Consider the following 23,981-nt stretch of genomic DNA (forward strand, 5'->3'; position numbering starts at 1 on the left):
ACTTTGTTCAGGCATTATGTATAAATAAATTTAAATGATTTATTAAAAAATGTCTCTGTCGTAAATCATACTACTCCTAAGCTGAGTCTGATCTGATCCGACAGCCTGGGATTAGATACTGATTATTTTATAGCAATAACAATGACAGTACAATATTGTAAATTTTATTAAAAAGAGTGCAAAAAAGAATCCTGGGAGAGTCTTGTGCCGCTTCATCTCTTCAGAGCACCATTTGTTTCCGAAGCGGTGGTATTGTTTGAGGTGACATCAAAATGAACTCTAAAGGCATAAATTTTGGGAAAATAAATGCCTTTATGCCTTCTAATTTATCGTAATCTTATACACCGCAGTACGCTAGTAGTGTGGCTAATTTATTTTTTGTGTGATGTGAATTATGAAAATTTTATTCTTCGAAACAATGTGGGCGAGAATTCAAATAAATCAGAATCGTGACCTCCGCACATTGTATCTGGCCGGCGAACAATTGTAAGAACAATGACCATTTCAAGTCTCTCAAACGTTAAGATAACCTACTTGGACAATGACAGCAGAACTAGCTAGTAGGTACCTTCGCACATACTTTGTATTTCGTTATTCTCAGCGGATTTTAATCAATGGAAAATCAGTTAACGTTTGTTAAATTTAACAAGATACCAACACATATCACAGAACCTAAGTTGACGTGTTTTAAAAAGAAACTAATAACGATAATCTTCTACTGACAAAATCGTACTGTTCTACAAAAGACTTCTTTCCAGATGACATCTTAAAATATCATTTTACTTAATTTAATTACTTACTAACTAATGTTTTACCAATTTAGTGACATTGTGTATATATCTTGATATGTATAAATTACGTGACACGTTGTTTGTCCGCGATGGACTCCTAAACTAATGAGCGAATTTAATGGAGATTACTTCATGGAGTGCAGTTTGGTCCAACTTGAGAGATAGGATAGTTTTTATTTCGATTTGGGACCCAAAATTATTTTTATTTTCAATATTTGTTTTGTATGGACATATTTGTATGGGAGAATTTAATGACGCACGGTTTGACAGTTACGCTGTGAAACAATTTCATTATAACAACAGCGAGAATATTTTACGAAATAATTCTTGATGTTTTGAAATATTATTGATAAAAAAAAAAACAGTATTTTATTTATTATGTACAAGAACAACGTCTGTCGGGTCAGCTAGTATATATATATTTTTTTTGACTTGTTATTAATTATTATTTGAACGCCAAGCATGTGGGCAAGGAATGGAGAACTTTTATTGTGATTTGTAACACCTTATGTATACCCATGACTACAAATTAATGATTAAATGAAAAAATTGGTGTACATTGGATAAATTCAATTGATCCCTTGTAAAAATAAATCTATAAGGCTGAGTTGTATCATATTAGCTGTTATAGTTAAGGTTTATGTCAAATTTAACGTTAACAGTAACGCTGACTATAAAATAGACTGTGGAATGAGTTGCACCATTGTTCCTTGGCATAGTTAAAGTTAAAAAGTGAAATATCAAGTAAATATCGAATATTAATTTGAATTTTTCCACAATACCTTTAACCGGCGAAGATTGGACGTCATCTGAAGATTGTCAAATGGGGCAACACATTATTTGCTTAACCGGTACTTTAACATTTGTTATAGCTAAACTTATGTGTTTTTTTTTCGAGAGGAGGAAAATACATTTACGTATTGAAGACCCCGAAACGGGGCTGATATACGGATGTAAGCACCCCCTACCGACTAAAAAACCCTCCTCCTTTACAGCGAAGCCGGGCGGTGGCCTTGGAGGCCGAAATTTGTACCCGTACCCTCTGTAGACACGTCCTCCTCCTCCTCGCGTCGGTTTCCTCAGTGCTGAGGGTCGTGATCATCTCGACAGAGTACTTTTTTGCGTATTATTTGCCGCCATCTGCCCCTGTCGGAAGCAGAGTGTAAAGCGTCGTGGACAGTGGTTTCAGGGCAGTGCGAATCTGATCGGTCCATCGCATGGGGCTCCTTCCTCTTGGTCTTCTTCCCTCCACCTTCCCTGTTACCATCAGTCTCTCCAGGTTGTCTTCATCCCTTCTGGCGATGTGACCGAAGTATTCTAGGACCCTACGCAAGCAGATGGTAGAGAGCCTAGTCACAATGCCCAGCTGTTTCAGGATCGATACATTAGTTCGGTGTGCTGTCCAAGGTATGCCCAACATCCTTCTCCAGCACCACATTTCGAAGGCATCGATTCGTTTTCGGTCGGCTTTCTTTAAAGTCCATGTTTCAGCGCCATATATGAAAATGGAAACACGTAGACACGTAGTCAGAGCGAATGATTATTTCGGTGAACTAAAATTTAATTACGTTTAAAATAAGAACAAAAATAGTTCATATTTAATAAGACAGACAGGTAAACTATTTTGTCGAGAATGTCGCTTCTCAAGAAATCTGCCTTGTACGTCGGTATGTGTTGTAATTACAGAGTAGAACGACAAGAATTGTGAAATATAAGAAATAATAAAGTACAAAGTTTATTATAAAACAGAATTTACAATATCTTACTGTAAATACCTATTTATTGAATAAAATTAACCAATAAAATATTTCTGTTATCATAATGCATGCACTACTAACATCGTCAAGGCTTTCTCATCCCAAATCTGTGGTATGATATTATTATACTTTTAAATGTATTCTTTGAACGATATATTTCCACTTAAGGCTGGGGACCGAGCCAACGGCCTTGAGGAATCGAACTGAGCTAGGTTACGTCTACCGTACAAGATCGCTATAGTTTATTTAGTTTATTACAAACATAATACAATTTTCTTTACAAATATAACAAAACTATGTCATCTTAGAGTTGGTAAACAGTAAATAATTTCATACAATTTTTTATCTAGACTGAATTATTAATATGGCTGCAACTGTAAAAGTTAGAAATGAAAAGAGTAAATGATTTTTCTTCTTACTCTGTAGACAAATACTTATTTTTTGTAATAATAAAATCTTTATTTAAATCGTTAAGAAATGGTTTCAATTATGCGCTATTTTGGCGTATTCTTGAGATAGCGGCCTTAAGAAAGGAGAGGCAGGTTCAAATGAACATTGATGTTTGAATAAAATTATGTATTTCGTGCCAACTTAAAAAATATATATTCTAGTGCGAAATTGCACCCAACTATTAATCTTTCAATGGCGTTCTATAAATAATCTATAGTAACCTACTTTTTACGTCTTTTAGCTTAATTTAATATTGCTATAATGGCGTTCAGCTGATGGTAATTGATATGTTACCCATTACCATTATTACCCAGGGAAATTACTGGGAAAATGAGACTTGATATCTTATTATTATCTTATCTCAAGGTGACGAGTGCCGCTCAGAATTTTTGGGTTTTTCAATAATCCTGTGCGGCACTGCATTGTAATCGGCAGGGCATATCAATTACCATCAGCTGAACGCCAATATAGCAATATTAAATGACGCTAAAAACGTAAAAAGTAGGTAACTAACTCACTCCGTCGTTGCAATAACAAAAAAGGTCTTAGGTCTCCGAGGGGATATGCGCAGATAGGTGCGCGTGGTAACTTCACAGTGAACTAGAAGTTTGGCGTGGGATATACAACACTTACGAGTAAAAGATGGTAATATCTTATTAATGACATACTTACATGCATAAAAGGTTATAAGCCTTAGATAACTTATACGTCTCTTGCTGTTAGACAACCGATGAGAACAGGACAGGATTTTTACTTTAGTGTGCGTGACAAGCTACGTCTTACACTCGCGATTTGTATGTCACTTTGTGTTAGTGTGCATGCATTGCTCAAAATAGAGGATAACAGTTAGATAACATCAATTTTCTTCGACGTTTCACAGTATGTCTATCTAGACGTATATACGATCTAAGGTTATAACGACACACACATTTTTTTGTGAATACATAAACAAATTGAGTAAACAACCATCTAATATATAAAATTCTCGAGTCATGGTGTTAAACTTTGAACTCCTCCGAAACGGCTTGACCGATTCTTATGAAATTTTGAGTGCATCTGAGAATCGGACAACATCTATTTTTCATCCCCCTAAATGTTAAGGGTGGTCCACACGAAATTTTATTTTTTAAGTTTTTGTAAATTTTTTTTAATTTGTTTGATTATGAGTCAGCATTAAAAAATACATACAACTTAAAATTTTCACCCATCTACGATCAACAGTTACTTTTTTATCGCGATTTTAATATCGGCAATACAACGTTTGCTGGGACAGCTAGTGTTTTTATAAAATTTAGATTGTGATAGAGTTTTATTTATTTATTAAGTTATTCGTAAAACCAAGAATCACACACTAATAATACAAAAAACATACAAAAAATAAAAAAATACATATCTAAGTGTACAGATAACTTATAGGGTTACATATCATTAATAAGCTGTTACCTTCCTTGCCATATTATACAACTTGGATTACAGTAGTTAAATATTAATAAATAATTCTAATGAATTTTAATACATTTATTTGTAAAAGCCAGGCACAAAAGGCATTTATTTTCTCAAAATTGATTCCTTTAGAATTCTTTTTGATGTCATTTCTAATATACTAGACACTACTACCGTTTCGGAAACAAATCGCGCTCTGAGAGATAAGAAGTATAAATGTTATATCTGCAAGTCTGGTGTCTTATTTAGATATTCATTATATTTTCATGACATTCGCTCGATTGGAGAATTTTTACCGAGTTTTATATTAACTTTCATTAACGCAAAAAAAATTACGTAGGCACTTTGAGGTAAAGTTTTACTAAACAAGGTGACTATTATAGATAACTAGCTGACCCGACAGACTGACATATTCCTACCAAATTTCAAGTCTAACTCTAATGGTTCCAGAGATATCGTGATGAGTGACTGTATACGTGGAAATCTCTTATATATATATATAGATTACTGTAGCGAAACGGTATAAAACGTTGCCCAAAAGTTTTTCCAAATATTGACTCAAAAATATATTTTTTAAATACTAGGTCAGTCAACATTTTTACACACTTTTTATTAGCTTCACCTGTATGTATGTTTGTTTGTAACCGACTCATTTGGGCGCTATTTCGACCCATTTTAAACGGCTAGATTTCGTTCAAAATTTGTACATTTTAACCGATGAGAATACATTAATTTGATAAAATTATTCCGTTTTTCAATTAACACTATAAAATTTTTGTTAAGTTATACAATTTTCATCTACCGTCTGTTAGGTAGGAATTGATGTTAATTTTAAATTTCAAAATAAATTTTATATTTTTAGATCGGTTTTCTATAAAAAGCGTGTTTTTTAGTTTTTTTAACTACTATTTGTTTCAAGGTAGCCTCTCTGTTACAGATGGAATAGAGTATTCTATATTCAGCATTATAATACTCGGGGTCGTTGATGTCTTTCATATTATAGCGATGGAATGCCGCGGCGACCGCTCGGGTCTCAGACCGCGGTGGCCAATACAAAGAAACTTGCATTTAAAAGTACCCACGCTTTTTACACTTTGCGTTTATAGTATTTACTTTCGCCTCATTACAATGCGTATAATACTTTTATTTATACATCAACTATTAATGAAATTGTAAGTAATATATACTGTTTTATAGGAAGTTGCCAATAATATTTCAAAACATCAAGAATTATTTCGTAAATAATGCTCCCTGTTGTTATAATGAAATTGTTTCACAGCGGAACTGTCGTGCGTCACTAAATTCTCTCATAATAAAATGTCCATTCAAAACAAATATTGAAAATAAAAATATTTATGGGTCCCAAATCTAAATAAAAACTATCCTATCTCTCAAGTTGGATCAATCTGCACTCCATGAAGTTATCCCCATTTAAAATCCATTCATTAGTTTAGGAGTCCATCGCCGACAAACAACGTGTCACGTAATTTATATATATTAAGACTAGCTTTTACCCGCGATTTTATACGCGTTGAATAGTTACTTTTGACAATTTTTTTTATCTTTTGAGATACTTTTCAAATAATACACATACAAACTGCTGTTTCCGCATGATACAACGCATATCCCTTGTGGACAGTCTCTTTTATAGTATTTCCCTGTGAATTTTAATCTCCTATTTCATCCCCATGTAGGTCAAAGGTAGGTTTCATGGTTTTATCTTCAATAATGACTAATTTCCATACAAACTGCCGCTGTCCCCTATTTCAATCTCTCCATTTATTTTTTTGCAATAAAAGGTAGCCTATGTCCTTTTTCATGCTCAAGTCTATCTCTGCACTAAATTTTATCAAAATGGGTTCGGTGGCTTAGGCGTGAAAGCGTAACAAACAAATGTACATTCAAATTTATAATATTAAGTAGGGATGTATGTAATATTATAAATATAACGGTCTGTAATTTTTGCTGTACGCTTTCTTCTTGAGCTCTTATGTTGATTGCTTATTTGCACAAATAGTTACTCTTATCACCGATCTAGAGTTTTCTATCTATTTTGTAACTCCTATCCTTAGATAATTTATACATCTAGATAGAGTCTTTTGCTGTTAGACAACCGACAAAAACAGCCTAGGTTTAAAAAGTATTAACTTTAGTGTGCGTGACAAGCTACGCCTTACGCTCGCGATTTGTATGACATTTTGTGTTAACTCTAAACTCATTTTTTTTTCGACGTTTTCACAGCTGTCATAGGTTTATCTAGACTTATAAATGATCCAAGCTACTATCGAACAAACAAAACTTTGCTTCACTTAAATGGATAGAAGTGTCGATAGTGCAACTAAAAAGATCTTTTTTTACGTTAATCTTTCTAAATGTTTTCACAGTAGATATATATAATAAATTAATTGTGTTGATTAACAAACACTCCTTCACAATAAAGTGGCTGTCCGGGGCAATTCTTTTTACCAGTGGGAGGCTCCATTGTACAGGTTGCCGTCTAGATTATGGGTACCTATTTTCTGCCGTGAAGCAGTAATGTGTAAACATTACTGTGTTTCGGTCAGAAGGGCGCCGCAGCTAGTGAAATTACTGGGCAAATGAGACTTAACATCTTATGTCTCAAGGTGACGAGCGCAATTGTAGTGCCGCAATTTTTGGATTTTTTAAGAATCTTGAGCGGCACTGTATTGTAGGGCAGGACGTACCATTTACCGTCAGCTGAACGTCCTGCTCGACTCTTCCCTTATTATCAATTAAAAAAACCCACCAACTATTAACAATGATCATTCACTTATAGTATAAACGAAAAATAACTTTGTGATATTTGGGTTAACCATTACTTAGTTGATCAATTACTTAACCTTGAACTAAAACGACAGATCTGAACTATAATCGATTACGAAAAGTGAGTTTACTTTGTTTATTATGATGACGGTTTACTTACGGCCGCTCCCAATATACTAGAAAGAAAGAAAGAAAGAAAAAAAAAATTTTTATTGGCGTCATTATATATTCTGATAATAGTTCTTAAAGTTATACTATATATATCTACAGATTGAAATAAATTACTACCTTGTACCGTCAGTAATTAGCTGTCAATAACCTGAAGCTGTCCCAATATACCGTAGGACGCGTGAATTGAAATTTCCATACAAACTTCCATCGCTGGTAAGCTATATATATATACGTCGTCCCATTGACAGACAGCGTGTTCGGATAAGGTGAGTCACCGTCGATAAGTTTATTAGGACAGAAAAGTCAATAATAGTTACGATTTTTATCTCAAGTAAGAGATAAACAGAATATTGGGAACGGCCTTAATCTTGGTAACGCAGAAACTGAACTACTAATATGTGTATTTTCAATTATAATAAATAGGGCAAAGAATAATAACGAAATTCTTCGTCATACTCCGGCCTTGTAATTTAAATCAGTGGCAATTTTCGCTATAATCCATTTCGATGTAATTTAAATCAATTGCAAGTTTCGATGTTTTTATGTGTTGAAGCAAGAATCATCCGAATAGCTTCGCATTGTTCCGCAATTATACTATTAGTGGCATAACGATAGCCAATCAGGTACCTTGGTCAGGTTTTTGTGAAGTTATCATCCGATGTTCTCAGGCATAGTACTTGTACATGATTGTAATAGCAAAAACAAAGTGTAAATTACGTGAGGTGGATTCTGCCAGAGGTCACAGTGCCCAGTGACCGTGGCGTTGAGGGTGAGGCGGTACTCGTCATTCTATTTGCACATGTACTGGCGGAGTTATACACTGTATAGCTAATATACTAGAATATTATCTGTTCTATCAGTACCTACTTATACTTGTTGTAAAAGATAACTAAAATTGTACTATGAATAGTTGAAACTGGATTCGCATTTACCTTAAATAATATATTCTTTAGACGACTGATATAGCCGAATGGTTAGTGACCCTGACTAATAAGCTAGCTGTCCCGGGTTTGACTCTCGGTAGGTGCAATCATTTATATGATGAATATTTATGTTTGTTTCCGAGTCATGGATGTTTATATGTATTTATGTATGTTTATGTAGTAGATATCAAGAAAATAGCGGGGCAACTTAATGGACTCGTACAGCAAAAGATAGGACAGAATGGATATCTTTTGAGGAGGCCTTTGTCGGAAGACAAGCTGAACCACAGTAAAGACCACTTTTTTCACTAGTATATAAAATTAGTACAGCAATAAAGGCTTTTTATTTTATTTTATTTATTTATGTAAAAGATACCGGCCTGCACAAAAATAATGCACACTCTATCAAAATTTGGCCTATACAGGGCGAATAAATAAATTAAAAAATCATTGCGTCGTTCAGAGAGCCAACTCTCTGACGGACAGACGTAAAGCGGGATCTTATGGCTATATTTCACCGGGACACAACGGAGGCGCAACCAGTCGCTGCTACCACGCCGTACACTACGCTGTCCGTTTGGTTCCGCAACCAATTTGGTGACGTAACCAGCTCGGACTCTGGTGTCTGCCTTACGGAAACCACGGTAGCGCGACTAGTTGAGCCACCTTGGTATCCGTGAAATTTAACCCTTAAATAGTAACAGAGCTCGCACTGGTAGCCATTCGGATACGAAAAGCACAAATAAAAAATTTCAAAAAAAAAAGTGCAAATCCAAAAAAGTGTGCTAAAAACGAACTAAGTCCCTTAACACGAAGTTTGTAAAATTGAGAATAATGTGACTTTAAAAATTAAAATACTAACCTATTATATATATATATATATATATATCTCTTATGTATCGTGAATTCGAGTTTTTATTTCGGTGCATTTAAGCACTACAAATACTGTACGCTGGGAAGTGACACCACACCTTATTTTTAAATCTGCTCATTTTATGACACAATTCAAGCTCCATGCAGGGATAGGAATATTAGTGCTATTATACGAATATTAAGCGAAGCATACCGATATTTACTCGGCTATACACATGATATTTACTTTTCCTGACTAACACTTACTTTCCTGGATACATCAGCGCAGTGCGTAAACCGATGGATATTCCACACAACGATGACAAATTATTAAGGTCTATGAGTGAGTGTGTCATGAGTATTGCATTGTAAACTGTGCCACGGACAAAACTATGTTTCTCGCTAAACGTGGGTCTCACGAATTCCTTAACATTCATGCTATTATTAACTTCAGTAAATGATTTTCGCACATGTATACACAATATTTTTCTTTTGTTTGAATTAGTTCGTGTATTTTTGAAGTGAAACTTCTTTAAGCGTATGAGGGTAAAATTTTTACGGATGAAACGAAATAATAATAATATTAGCGTCACGAAGATGTGCAGCGTTTTTGTTGAAGAAGAGGGAGAGAGCGATTGAGACATATCGGGAAAGAGTGAGAAAGAGCGAACGTAGCATTAGGCATATAGCGATGGAGCACGAGTAGGGAGCAAGCAAAAGACCGACAGAAAGAGTGAGATAGAACGAACGTTGCATCACGCACAACGATGACAGAACCATGTAGCGACAGGTGTGAGAAAGCTAGAGAGGAATATTGAGAGAGAGTTTGACGTTTTTTTTATGGAAAAACGAGCGTATGGGTCACCTGGTGTAAGTGATCATCGCCGCCCACAATCTCATGCACCCGGGGGAATCACAGGAGCGTTGCTAGCCTTTAAAGAAGGTGTACGCGCTATTCTTGAAGGTACCCATGTCGTATCGTCCCGGCAACACCGCACAAGGAAGCTCATTCCACAGCTTTGTAGTACGTGGAAGAAAGCTCCTTGAAAAGCGCCTCTATTTTGACGTTTAGTAGGTGAGCTTAAATTCTCTTTTGGAATTTATATTTGAATTTGAATATGTTTAAGTATTACTTCGCTGTAAATAGGGGAATCGCTTAGAATATGTAAAGTTACAGCCATTGTTTCCGCGTTTGACTAGAATATTGAATGAGCTCTTGCCAGCTGTTGAATCTCGTTCTATGTTTACTGTACTAAGAATTGCAGCATAAACAATGTATACCTACTACATTACATATATATATATATATATATATATATATATACTAGTGGACCCAACAGACGTTGTCCTGTCGGAAATTTCGGACACACGTCTTAAATTTGAAAAATCGGTCCATCCGTTGGGAGGAGTCCACTTAAATACACATGAGCAGGATAATTATATTATATCGACGGAATTGAGAATCTAAACCAATCTCAAATTCACTGGAACACACAAAAAAATCATCAAAATCGGTCCAGCCGTTTAGGAGGTAGTTCAATTGTGAATCTAAACCATTCTCGAATCCTTTTGAATACACACAGAAAGTTTCATTAGAATCGGTCCAGCCGTCTAGGAGGAGTTCAGTGACATACACACGCACACAAGAAATATATATATAAAGATATATATATTTCTTGTGTGCGTATATCTAAATAGTACATTTAATATATTACAAGTAATGGTTAGAGATTTAAAAATGGCACTTACATACATAATACAGAAATAAATAAAAATTGTAAATTCTTATATTACGCAGCTGAATATCTAAGTGATCGGACAGCCTGGGACAAGATTATGATTATTTTATAGCAATAGCAATGACACTATTGTACAATATTGTATATTCCATTAAAAAGAGCCCAAAAATATGCCCTATACCCAATCTATTCTTGCGTCTCTTCTTCTCTCTCAGAGCGCCATCTGTTTCCGAAGCGGTAGTAGTATTAGAAATGACATTGAAAATAATTCCATAGGAATCAATTTTGAGAAAATAAATGCCTTTTATGCCTATTAATAATTCGTGTTTTTGGAACGACACAATCATGTCAACATGCCTTATCAAGATGCATGTACCTAAAGCACAAAACATTCAAACAAGAACAAAAAAGTTTAGGCGTCGCTTAACCACTTAACCAGTGGGAGGCGCCTTTGCACCGGATGCCGGCTAGATTTTGGGTACCTACCACAAAAGCACCTATTTCTGCCGTGAAGCAGTAATGTGTAAACATTACTGCGTTTCGGCTTGAAGGGTGCCCTAGAATAGAAATTACTGGACAAATGAGACTTAATATCTTACGTCTCAAGGTGACGAGCGCAATTGTAGCGCCATTCAAAATTTTTGAGTTTTTCAATAATCTTGAGCGGCGCCGCATTGTTATGGGCAGGGCGTGTCAGTTTCACTAGCTACAGCGCCCTTCAGACCGAAACATAGTAATGCTTATACATTACTGCTTCACGGCAGAAATAGGCGCCGTTGTGGTACCCATAATCTAGCCGGCATCCGGTCAAAGGAGACTCCCACTGGTTAAGTGGTTAAGCCAAGCAAAGTTGTACCTGAGAATATGCAAAATGCTTATAAATAGACATTTTGATTATCATTAATTTATTCGGACGTATTACGTTTCCCGCGTTTATTTTCAAAGGCTGCCGGACATTCGGAGAACTCCAATTTACATGTTTAAATGTATTTATGTATGTTTATATGAATTTATGTATGTTTAAGTAAGTATATTGTATTAAATATATCGTTGCCTTGTAACCCATAACACAGGCTATATATGCTTAACTTGGAGCATAATTTGTGTAAAAAGTGTGTAAATATTATTATTTTTATTATTACCATTTTATTGACAGTGCTGTCAGCGATATAGTCGACATTTTGCATAATATTCTTCGTTTATTCTCAGGTATAACTTTATAGCAAGTTTATTTGTAAGGTCGTAAGAAGCTAATGCCAAGCGTACCCGAGTTTTACGACTTGTCAATAAAAATCGGCTACGGTAACAATAGTTTCGCTTTCTTTCTCTATCTTGCTGTATCTGCGTTGTTCTTCCCTCTCGCATACTTTGTACAGTCTGTGATATATACCTAGTAGTATTCGATTTATTGTTTGTCATTATAACTGTGTATTATAAAAGTCACCGCATCAGCCGGAAGTGGTCATTTCCTGCGACTCAGACTGTCGCCATTGCGAACGTCAGAACCGTTTCCATATTGTATTAGAAGTCTTGTCTGAGATCTACGTTCTTAATTATATAAATGCATTTATTGCTGTATAATGTTATTTTTGCAACTGTTGTGTAATAAGGAGTATTAAAATACGAATTTGGGTTGATAATAGTATATCACATGATTGTTTTAATACCTAATTATCAACAGTTGCATACAAGACTTTATCTACACCCATAATATGAATCCAATATAAAACATTCTGAAACAGTAAGCTTACTGCTATCATTACAAAAGCCAGTCCTAGTAACCGTAATATTTCAATGTTCAGTTTATTTATAATTCATTGCAGGGTAGGCCCGCCAGTTTCATTTATATTTGATAGTAAATCAACATTTGAAGATAAAATAAATTATTTTCTCATGTGGAATTGGGATGAGGACGGAAGGAGGAAGGGACCACGCGATAAAGCCACACCCAAACGATTTTAATCTATTTTAATATATTATATAGCTGATACCCCGCGACGTCGTTCGCGTACGTATTTTTACACTTTGGGTTACATTACTGGACTTTTAGTAGGGATCCCTAATTTTTTGAAAATGTAATATAGCCTATAACACTCGGGGATAATGTAGCTTCCCAACAGTGAAAGAATTATTCAAATCGGTTCAGTAGTTGCGGAGCCTATTCAATGCAAACAAACAAACAAACAAATCTTTCCTCTTTATAATATTAGTATAGAAGTATAGACTAGCTGACCCAACAGACGCTGTTTTGTAAATAGAAAAAAAAGAAGTATTCGGGCATAGCTCGTGAAACACATTAAAGTTTACACAGTACTGCTGCACGGCAGAAATAGGCGCCTAAGTCTAAATTAGTCATGAAAAATAATTTTATTAGAATAAACTACATGAGGTAAAACATAAACTACGACTTGAGTGGTGCTGTCTCACTTACCTTACATTAGTCAAACACGATGCGATGCTCAAAACTCGATTACTCTAGGGCAGGGGTGCTCAACCTTGAACTGCTGGCGATCTACCTCAAAATTATTCGACTACGATTGATCGACTCTGAGAGGCTACAATTATGTGTGATGAAGGATTTTCGTCTAGGTAGAGTGTCACGATGACATAGATATTAGTTTTGCGCACAATAATATGCATTTTTTTCACTGACCTCTACTATAAACCACTGAACTGGCGGCTGTCAAAGTGCTTTTGTGCCTGTTTGATATTCGCCATTTTGGCGCTGTTGGCCATGTAGCGAGAGTCTGTGGTGCTAAAACTAGTGATGACAGCCTCAGCAAACATCGATAGATGGTGCTAAACTATAGCTACTACAAAAAAATGTATAACGTTGATTCTTGAAGAATAAATAACACGGAAATCGAACGAAATTAATTCAAAATGCTAAAATACTTCAGAGTATTGTACGTTCCTTCGCAGCCATTTGTATTATACGTCAAAATTAATAAAAAAGTTTTCTGGACGATCGCGAGTGGCGCTTCAAATAGGCACAAAAAATTTGCTGTCAAACATACGGAACAGCCTGTCCAGTGGTATTTATACAGGTTAGTGATTTTTTTATCAAGTTACGTATATAGGTCTGCCCTAAAATGTCAATGTAAAAAGTAATAATTATTAAAAATTGCGATTTTATTGGTACCTACAAAACAAACGCGTTACTACTGTCTAAAGTTCTAAACTTAACTAAAGAGTGACATTGGATGTTGAATCAGCATGACACTACATAAGATGGTACGTAATTACCGATTTTAGTTACCAAAAAACAAAATCTGTGAATAGTTCCATATCGGATTTATTTCTCGCAATCGACTCAAAAAGTACTCGCGATTGACCGTTTGAGCACCCCTGCTCTAGGGTATATACGACAGATTGATTTCTCTACAGAATGTAACGCATTTGTTCACGGGAGGAACGGTACCTAACAGCAAACTCGGGAAGTGTTCAGTGTGTGAGTGGTATGCTCCGAATCATTTTTTGCCGCTCTTTCCATTCGTCTGGATAGCAAGGACGACCGGTATATATCAACTGTAATTGTATAGCTGTAATATGTATGGGATATATTGAATTAGTAAGCATTATACATGGGGCACACAAAAAGTTTTGCACTTCTAATCGGAACTATTTGAATTTCGAATATTATGTTTTTTGAAACGTTGCAAACTTCTTAGTAATAGAAAAAACAATTGGCGAGAAATCATTTAACAATTGTTTTAATCACACATCAAAGTTCTACGAATCGAAAATGGAATTGAGTCGAAAAGATTTTAGAGTGGTATTCTACTATTTGTTTATCCAGGTTGTTAAAAAAAGTTTGCGAATGACGACTTAAAAGCTGCGTTCTCCTACATCACGACAACGCTTCTTCACACACGGCCAAGAAAACTAAGTCATTTTTAGCTTCCGTACAACTCTTCACCCATCCTGCACATAGCCCCGACCTAGCACCCTGTGATTTCTGTATTTTCCCCAAAATCAAAGATTTTATGAGAGGTTTCACTTTTACCAATTCCGAAGAGGCAGTGATAGCGTTCAATCAGCACGTAGAAAACATGCCTTCAGATCTGTGGTCCTCCTGTTTTAAATAATGATTCGTTCGCATGAAAAAAATGTTTAAAATGTAAAGGAGAGTATTTTGAACAGCAATAACATAATATTTTGGTAATACAAATCTGGCAATACTATTGGCTGGCTACAATTTTGGCGAGACAACACGTGCTGAGGATGCCTCGTGTAGAGGCGAAGCACGTCTCGAATTGTGAATGAACACTAAAGAAAACTCAAATCATTTGTATAATTATGGATTTCCGCAAAGTAACGCCTACTTCAATAAATTTTCATAATATTCTGGTTATAACGAGTTGTTTTCGAGTTGTAACGCTTCGTGTTATTTTACATTGACATTAATAAAATACAAAATACTTACTGATGATATGTGATCCCAGTCTTTTTTATTTCTTGTAGTATTATATTTACAAAGTTTATTACGCAAATCGGCATTTTAGTTTTAATTATTAGCAAAGTTTAACAATACATGTGGCACGTCAACGTCACACATTGTTCGAGTCTGGCTCGAGTACGCCCACTTGGGCGTATTGTTAGTTGCCGCACTTTGCGACTACTCCTGCGGTATATGGTTGGAGCGCAGCGGAGACCAATCCTCAATCTTAGTATGGAAGTAATAATAACCTTTGAAATTACAACATCGTATCTGATGTTATTTATATTTTACCAGTGGGAGGCTCCTTTGCACAGGATGCCGGCTAGTTTAGGGGTACCACAACAGCGCCTATTGCCGTGAAGTAGTAATGTGTAAGCATTACTGTGTTTCGGTCTGAAGTGTGCCTTAGCTAGTGAAATTACTGGGCGAATGAGACTTAACATCTTATGTCTCAAGGTGACGACAGAATTTCTGGGGTTTTTCAAGAATCCTGAGCGGCACAGCATTGTAATGGGCAGGGCATATCAATTACCACCAGCTGAACGTCCTGCTAGTCTTGTCCCTTATTTAAAAAAAAATAACTTTTAGTTAACTATTTAAATATTCACAAACCGCTTTAGAATTTCAAAACAATTATTATAATTATATTATATGTAATTATGATTTAGTATTTACGTGGGTATTAGCTAGGTATGTAGGAATTTCCCATCTTACCCTAGGTTTACGAGGCAATAATCATTAACTTACGTACAATTACGTAATGAGTAGAACAAAGCCTATATTACCCAATGTTTATTTAACACTAGGATGAGCTAAGAGTTAATTTAGTTAAAACCCGAGTAATAAATTTCAGACAAGACGTCCGCAATGGATCTGAGCTGTGATCTGAGACTAGATAAAGCTCATATTGTAATTAACGATAAAATCTTCTCACTAAAGTATTACTTATACTTTATTTTTGTTAATTATTTCATTACTTTGATTTTTTTTAAAGTTTACAAAGTGATTTAATGATTTAAATAGAACCAATAGTCCCAGAATTGTAATTATCAACTTTGTGCATACGTAATAAATTCCAAATTAGAATATCTAGAAATACGTGATTGATGTTTAAGGAGCTTTCTTCCTCGTACTACAAAGCTGTGGTATGAGCTTCCTTGTGCGGTGTTTCCGATACGACATGGGTACCTTTAAAAAAAGCGCGTACACCTTCCTTAAAGGCCGGCAACGCTCCTGTGATTCCTCTGGTGTTGCAAGAGATTGTGGGCAGCGGTGATCACTTAACAACAGGTGACCCGTACGCTCGTTTGTCCTCCTATTCCATACAAAAAAAAAAAAAAAAAGAGAGTTTTTGCATTCTATAGAGTTCGTTAAGACGATGTTCGCGCAGCTGATTTCTAGCATTTAGTGAGTTCTTGCACTAAACGATTTCGTCAGAAGATAGAATTCTTTTCTAAGACTGGTAGGGGGAATTATTATGAGATTGTAAATTCCAAACAATAGCAAATGAATAACACTAAATAAACTAATGAACAATGATATTATATATTGCTAATGAAAGTATTTATTGAATTAGGCGTTACTTTGCGGAAATCCATAATTATACAAATTATTTAAGTTTTCTTTAGTGTTAATTCCGCCAATATTTGTCTTTAAAACAATTCGACACGTGTTTCGCCTCTACACGAGGCATCCTCAGGACGTGTTGTCTCGCCAAAATCTGGCACGAGACTCTTCGTGTGTTTTAAAGACAAATATTGGCGGAATTAACACTAAAGAAAACTTAAATCATTTGTATAATGAAAGTATGTTTAGAAATTGTTGTTGAGTACTAAAACATAATTGTTGGTGAATATGCTATATAATATTAAAATACTATTTGGGATAATATCTTAATTAATTAATTAATATCAGTGGGAGGCTCCTTTGCACATTTCTGCCGTGAAGCAGTTATGTGTAAGCATTACTGTGTTTTGATCGCCGTAGCTAGTGAAATTACTTACCGTAGCTGAGAAATTCCGGATAAAAGTTGCAAATTGATCTTTTTTTTTTATGGAATAGGAGGTCAAACGAGCGTACGGGTCACCTGTTGTTAAGTGATCACCGCCGCCCACAATCTCTTGCAACACCAGAGGAATCACAGGAGCGTTGCCAGCCTTTAAGGAAGGTGTAACCGCTTTTTTTGTAGGTACCCATGTCGTATCGTCCCGGAAACACCACACAAGGAAGCTCATTCCACAGCTTTGTAGTACGTGGAAGAAAGCTCCTTGAAAACCGCTCTGTGGAGGACCGCCACACATCCAGATGGTGAGGATGATATCCTAACTTGTGGCGTGTCGTGCGAAGGTGGAATTCGGCGGCAGGAATCAGGTTAAACAGCTCTTCGGAACACTCTCCGATCACGGATTTATCAAAATATACCGCATTTATCAAAATGCGGTAGAAGACACACAATGAAGCGACGTCTCTACGCAACGCCAAGTGATCCAGCCGTTCACAGAGCAGTGGGTCCTCGACAATTCAAGCTGCTCTGCGTTATACTCCATATGTGGCCGGACCTGCGCTTTGTAGAGCGCCAGAATGTGGGCCGGCTTGAAGTATTGCCGTGCTCTATTAATGACGCCCAGTTTCTTTGAAGCCCATTTGGCTGTGCCTTCCAGATGACCACGGAATTGGCAATCGCTCGAGATTCGAGACCCAGTATTACGATACTAGGCGAGGCTTTGAGGGAAGTGTTGTCGAAGAGCAGTGATACGACAAATGGGGTTTTTTTAGTGGAAAACGCGCAAACTTGAGTCTTCTGGGGGTTAAATTGGACAAGGTTCAATATTCCCCATTCCGCGACCTTCTAAAGAGAGGACTCGATAGAAGACACAAGTTTCTCCCGGCACTGGTCGACAATTTCCCGAGAGAGACCTGCATGGCCCATGTATACGGCATCACCAGTGCTGTCGTCTGCATAGCAATGAATGTTTGAGGTGTCCAACATATCATTGATATGCAGAAGAAACAGCGTGGGAGATAGCACACAGCCTTGGGGCACTCCAGCATTCACGGGCTTCGGGTTCGAGCAATATCCGTCGACAACGACCTGTATGCTGCGCCCAGTGAGGAAGCTGGAGGTCCACTTGCACAAGCTCTCAGGAAGCCCAAATGATGGAAGTTTGGAGTTTGACCTTATCTAATAACTAGCTTATAGCCGCGACTTCGTCCGCGTGCAGTAATTACTTTAGGCAGCATTTTTTATTTTATTTTATTTTTTATGAAAATTAGGACCGAGACGAGCAAGACGTTCAGCTGATAGTAATTGATACGCCCTACCCTACAATGCAGTGCCGCTTAGGAATATTGAAAAACCCAAAAATTCTTAGCGGCACTACAAATGCGCTCGTCACCTTCAGACATAAGATGTTAAGTCTTTTTCCCAGAAGTTTCACTAGCTACGGTGCTATTCAGACCAAAACACAATAATGTTTACACATTACTGCTTCATGGCAGAAAAAGGCGCCGTTATGGACCCATAATCTAGCCGGCTTCCTGTGCAAAGGAGCCTCCCACTGGTATTTACTTCACTTTGAAAATAATACACATACAAACTGCTGTGGTTAACACATTTGATTAAGCTACTAACTATAGAACTTTCATCACCTTTTTCATCCCCACGTAGGTCTAAATTTAAAAACGCTAAAACAAATATTTGTTTAATCAGGTGCCCAAATACAAAGCTTCATGGTGCTATCTTCGATAATGACGAACTGTCATACAAAGTTCCAGCCCCTATTTCAACCCCGCCAAGCCTTTTATTCGCAATAAAAGTTACCCTATGTCCTTTCCCAAGCTCTTGTCTATCTCTGTTCTAAATTTCATCAACACCGGTTCAGTGGTGTAGGCATGAAAGCGTAACAAACAAACTTACATTCATATTTTAATATTAGTAGACAAATTATCTTGCCCCAAACTAGGCAAAACTTTTACTATGGGTACAAGACATCGATATATTTCATACAATATACTTACTTATACATACATAAATACATATTATAAACTTACATACGTCTAGATAGAATATGACAGCTGTGAAAACATCGAAAAAAATTGAGTTGAGAACATAAGAGAACATAAGTCATACAAATCGTAAGACGTAGCTTGTAACGCACACTAAACTAATATTCCTGGCCTGTTTTTATCGGTTGTAACAGCAAGAGACTCTATCGAGATTATATAAGCATCCATATTCATCATATAAATGTTTGCACCAACCGGGATTCAAACCTATTGATATAAAATATTGGATTATTAATTATGTAATGGTGGTGTTTGTACTTATATGAATGACGAATACTTTATGCGATCTCCAATACAATATAAAATAGATTTTAAGCTTGATTGATATTGTCGAACATTTGATAATGCAACTCCAATTGTCTTCGAACATTGGGAATGAGAAAAAGTGCTCAGAACTATCACGGGTCGCAAACCGCTTCGCGTTGGACGAACATAAGAGGTGGCAACATTGAGGCGAGCGGGGTGAAGGCGAGAGGCGAGCGGATCCCGCGGATGTTAGGGTTCAATACCCGAGCCTATACCGTCATTCCATCTACTATGGGAATCGTATTTTAAACGCGGTAAATCACAACCATACAAATCGGAAAATACATGAGAAAATAATTTCATTACATTGAAAAGTCATCAGACGCCAATACAAATATTATGATTAATCTTATAGGTGTGTCAAGATATTCAACGGGACACTGCATGGGCTAGGATAGGCTATATTTTATTTGCTAATAATAACTTCATTCCACAGTTTGATCGTTCCACACTCACGCACTGTGGATGCATAAACGCTGATTAGCTTCTCGGAATACTCTCCTTGGTAGATAACTTTATTACTTATTCAAAAATTACAATTTTTTTATGTTATGTATATATAATATACGCTTATGCATAAACGATTTTCTTAATGATACCACAGACTGGGAATGAAGCGAACACCCTCAGCAATAATATGTAAATATTTATTTGTACAATATTACATTGTAATCCATATTTTTATAAAAAAAAACAACCCGCTGAGTTTCTTGCGCCCTCTTCTCATGTCTGAGACAGTCTATTTTGAATGAAAGGTAGTTTTTGACGTTCAATAAGTGATTTTGAATCCTATTTTAAATTTGAATGTAGTCTGCAATCAGTAGGTTATATTATAATCAGGTGGTATAAGGGAATGAGACGTGCAGAGGCCCTTTTCCAGCGAGAGGGACTCTTTCATTTAGGTTTCTCTATTTGTACATTCAAAAAACACGTGCCCTTTTAAGTCGTTTTGGCCGGTTAGGGACAAGGAGCTCATGAGCAAGCTTGTGCGGGTGGACTTCCAAACGAATTCTATATTTTTCTCAAGGTGCCGCGATTTCCCTCTTGACCAAAGGAATCTTTGCGTACCTCATCGATACTTTTCAGGATTGTGTTTTTTTATGAAAATACGGGTCGGGACGAGCAGGACGTTCAGCTTATGATAATTGATACGCCCTGCCCATTACAATGCAGTGCCACTCAGGATTCACGAAAAGGCCAAATATTTTGCGCGACACTACAATAGAGCTCGTCACCTTGAGACATAAAATGTTAAATCTCATTTGCCCAATAATTCCATTAGCTACGGCGCCCGAAACACAGTAATGATCACACATTACTGTACACGGCAGAAATAGCCGTTGTGGTACCCTACCCATAATTTAGCCGTCATTCTGTGCAAAGGAACCTTCCACAGGTAAAAACTGGTTTTGAGACCTTTGGAGTATCACAATATTGGTAGCTTGCTGTACCCCAAAGCTGGATTCCATAAGTTCAGATTGGCTTGATGGCCAATGTATACTAGAAGTTTGTTCTCCAGAGATACTGGGGAGTTCCTACCAAAAAGCCAGTACAAGCTTCTCAATTTGAAATTAATTTCGTCTCGCTTATCTGCGATGTGCTTTCTCCAAGTTAGTCGACGGTCCAGGTGAATGAATGAAATTATTAAAAAATATATAAATTAATCACAGTTTAAGTATATAAGTAAGCAATGTCTTCAATGTAAAAACTATTAACTCATACAAATCTAAATATATATAATGTTTATTTTAAGTAATTTCTCAATATCTTCAAAGGACATATTTTGAAGTGCTTTATAAAGAGCCTTCTTACAATTAAGATAATTAAGGGGATAAGTGTTTGCTAATGCATTTAAATTATTATAAAGAAAGTTTCTTTGAAACTCACAAGTAAGTCTCAAAGAATGAAATTTAATCATTGTTTTGAACATTGGCTAATCGTTCCCTAAAAAATGTTCGATGGAAGAGATGGCTGGTCCATTCGTCATACTCGTCACGGGCGCGACTTGTGGTGGTTGAATGATGCTGTCACCGAGAACTCCACTTTTGTTTTTTTTTTTTCATAGGGTGGCTACAATACTAATATTTATATCTAAATGTGGAGGCTTTTAATAGGGGCCAATTAAAAGCCTCCACAAATAACTATTAAATAGTTTTTTACGTTTTTTTTAAATTACTTACTGCTTAAACTAATTAAAGGTATCAATACTATGTAGTAGGTAGGTAAAGAACTTACACATTTTTTCAATTAAATTGACGTAAAATACACTTATATTGTCATTAAATTATTTTTCTGTGACCTGATATTAAAAAAAAATAACAAAAAAAACAAACCGACTTCGAAAACACTATTCCAAAACTATAGATATAATATGCACTAAAAAGTATGAAAATAATTGCGTATTTTTATACAATCTAATTCTAGTAACGGTTATTGTTATTTTTAGAAAGTTTTGAGGTAACGAACATAAAATAAATACAGTCGAATTGAGAACCTCCTCCTTTTTTGAAGTCGGTTATTAATTAATTGTTTTTAAATGTAAAGCCTTATTATCTGTGAATAGTACAAATGTATGTAAAATGTTCACATAATATATTTATTTAAAATATGTGGAATTGCTGCATATGTACTCCAAAACTCTTGTTTTAATTTTTTCACTTAAGTAAGTTGAAACTTTTGAGAGTTTTGTTGCATCACTTTGCATGAAAGCTATTTAAAATAATTTGTTAAATAATTAAGGTTACTATTTCAGACAACGGATATGCCTAGCTATCCAACGCGGAAATGCTGTATTCTTAGTTCACTTCCTCAATTAAAGGAGTGGCCGTGAGTTTATTGCCACTTCTTCTCATCATAAAGCTAAACCTTTTCCAAAGTGGTGGTAAATGTTGTTATTATTATGACGGGTACTAGTAAGATATATATTTTATTAATTTGATGCCAATATTTCGATCCAATTGCATGAATAATAAAATGAATTTTTAAACAAAATATATGATCGATGCAGGACTTGGACACGCAACCTCTCGGGTTCCGTCCTAGCGCTCTTCCACTGAGTCAACCGTTCGAGTGACGTATGGTATGTAAATATTGGTAAGTCATGTTCAGCTCTCAGGTTGTGGCTCCATCTATAGAATTTACTTTACAGTTGATAACCTGCTCAACCTCAATAATTGCATATTAGGAAATTGACTTGAAAGGTCGCGGGTTCAAGTCCCGCATCGTTCATAAATTGTGCTGACAAATTTAATTTAATTAATCCTAGAAGTGTGAGATATAACTTTAAATTTAACAAATTGTTTAGATTCATAAGAGTTACATTTACCAGTGGGAGGCTCCGGATGGCGGCTAGTTTCTGAGTAGGTACAACGGTACCTATTTATGCCGTGAAGCAGTAATGTGTAAGCATTACTATGATTCGGTTTGAAGTGCGCCGTAGCTAGTGAAATTTCAGGGCAAATGAGAATTGACATCTTATGTCTCAAGGTGACGAGCGCAGTTGTAGTGCCGCTCAGAATTTTTGAGTTTTTCAATAATCCTGAGCGGCTCTGCATTATAATGGGCAGGGCGTATCAATTACCATCATCTGAACATCCTGCTCGTCACTTCCCTTTTTTTTTTTATTAAAAAAAAAATTTTACTTGATGAATAAATGAGTTTTCAGTTCTTCTGTTTTGTTAACAATCTTCTATCTGTTTCAATTCAATTATGTTTCACACATTTTTATTGCATTTGTGTGTCATACTTTGTTCAATATTTATTCAAGTGATAGATAAGTTTTAAGAATATCCGTGAACATTCCAATAAGTATCGCAAGCACTGTTTATAAAAGATGTCTAGAGTGTTTCGAAACGAGGCTATGCTAATAGGCATTCAATTACAGAAGTTAAATATATTGACTTTCATACAACATTAGTAAGTAGTTTTAATACGCTATGAAGAAAAAATAATTTCTCGTTACAGTTTTTTGAGAGTCAACAACTCCTGAACATGCCTCGCAGAAGCGAAACGCGTGTCGAAGTGATTCAGTGAAAGTTACTCTAAATGTTATTTATTCGCTACATTTTAAAAAGTAAGTACCTAGTAACTTTCAGTGGCTTATCCGGTCTGGTAGACTTGAACAATGTGCGATCTCTTTAGAAAATAAGGGATGAGACGAGCAGGGCGTTCAGTTGAAGGTAACTGATACGTCCTGCTCATTAGAGATGCAGTGCCACTCAAGATTCTTAAAAAACCCAAAAATTCTGAGCGGCACTAAT

This window comes from Leptidea sinapis, chromosome 6 (assembly GCF_905404315.1).
Source record: "Leptidea sinapis chromosome 6, ilLepSina1.1, whole genome shotgun sequence".
NCBI lineage: Eukaryota > Metazoa > Arthropoda > Insecta > Lepidoptera > Pieridae > Leptidea > Leptidea sinapis.